We start from the raw sequence: 2,168 nt of genomic DNA on the forward strand, positions 1-2,168 counted from the left end.
TTTTCTGCCTTATCGGAATGTGTAAAATGTAAAAAGTGTGATAGTGATGTTCGATTCTCAATAGAAAGCACTCGAGGGCTCGGTTTTAATATTGTAGTTTCGTATTCAACGTGCAAACCGACTTTCATTCCTTCGTGCCCGTACATCAAGACAACTTACGAAATAAATACACCATTCTTTTTTGTTATGCGTTTATTGGGGATTAGTTTGCGTTGAGCTATGAAGACGAAACTCGCATAGCGAAAGCCGAGCTGCAAGCGCAAGAACAGACGAAAGAACGTCGAATACGGTGCCGACAACAAAATTTAGAAGACATGAACATTCCATCGACCGTAGAAGACTTACACTATGGGCCTGGTATCGATGATTCCATGTAAGTTGACAAATTTCATGATTTATTCATTCCCAAATTTTCAAACGCGTTTTTCTCGAAATCACGTTTTTCAAATCGGTAACCAAAATTTCTCGAAAACCAATGAACCGATTGCCTTGAATTTTTTTGTGGTTATTCTATACATCATTATCTAGTACTTGTCATAGGATTTTTTTTTTCGTTGCTTAGTTTTTGTTTTATAGGCAAAAAAAACTAATTTTTGGTCGAAAAATCGCTATGTTATGTTCAAACGTCCGCCATTTTGTCATAAATCGATATTTTCAAAATCGGCTATGACAAGTACTAGATTATAGTATCTAATTTAATAATCTTTTTGATTTTTTGTTTCAAATGATTTTTGGAGAAACACCAGTGGTTACCGTTTACCCGGATTTTTTTTACGGCGCTCCGAAGATTATACAACAACCTCGTCAATTTTTTATTTTTTTTAATAAAAAAAATTGAACATATTCCTGAATGTGTATACTTTTAGATACAAAAACTCCCAATCCGAAATTTCAAATAGTTTTCCTTAAAAAAATTCACAAAAATGACCTTTTTTCCGACTCCTAGGTGTATATCTCCCCTTAAATATATATTTTATAAAATTTTATTATATCAGAATTCTATTGTCTCATTCCCCACCACACTTGCGATCAAATCACATTCTGCATTACAAGTAACACGTGCTCCTGGCCATAGGCATATAGGCACCTCGACTTGCTGATATATTATACAGAGGCATGCTTTACTAGTAATGTAAAATCTACGCATCAGTAAATCAGGTTGCCTGTTTGCCCATGGGCAGAAGCATGCTTTATTAGTAATGCAGAATAAGATTAGATGACAAGTTCAACGGGGAATGAGACAAGATTGAATTTTACATGCTACTAGTATACTATAAAGTTCAATAAGATTAAAAAAATTTTTAATTGTAATTTATCATTACCCGCTGTTCTTGCGATCTAATTATATTCTGCATTACCAGTAACGCGTGCTTCTGTCCATAGGCATATAGGCAACTCGACTTACGGAGTATATTATACAGTTAAACAGTGGTATAAACCATACCTAAATTTGACCAAATTTTGTTCCTAATCAAAATGTTCCAAACTGGTTCAGCTTTCAAAAATAAAGTCTTTAATAGTTAAGTCAGTTCAGGTAAAGTCACGAGTTCCACCAATTTTCAATAACATCTGAAAATTAATTTCGTAAAAAAAACTTCATACATAATAATAATTAAATAATTTGCGGAAGGAATAAAATATAATATTATTTGTGTTTATTACATACAATATGCAATAGCTCCTGGCAGACTTGGGAAATTATTCGTTGCAGATAAACAGACATGTAAACCATACGTGAATTTGACAAAGTTCCAAATTTTGTTCCAAACATCTTTTCGTAAATTCCATTTGAGAAAAATCTTCTTGACGTTTTCTGGATGGATTCATTAATAAGAGGTTTACTTTACCACAAGGAAACCTCAACAAGAAATGCATCATGAAACGTATCTTTAAATTACAAATTACATAATAATCATCGATTAGGGTTAATCGAGTTGATGATATCCTTTGTATATATGATTTAATTTTTTCTTCAAGGATATTCTTATAATTCGAATTAGGGTTAATCGAGTTGATGATATCCTTTGTATATATGATCGTATACAAACTCACCTTTTTAAAAAAAGGTAATAAAAGCGCTAAGCGTGCATGTTTCTCCTAGAACTACCATTTGGGCCGGTTTCACCAACGCCAATTACTTAATCAGCCGTGGAACTGATGACTAATCG

The sequence above is a fragment of the Trachymyrmex cornetzi genome, unplaced genomic scaffold (assembly GCF_001594075.2).
Source record: "Trachymyrmex cornetzi isolate Tcor2-1 unplaced genomic scaffold, Tcor1.1 scaffold1318, whole genome shotgun sequence".
Taxonomy (NCBI): domain Eukaryota; kingdom Metazoa; phylum Arthropoda; class Insecta; order Hymenoptera; family Formicidae; genus Trachymyrmex; species Trachymyrmex cornetzi.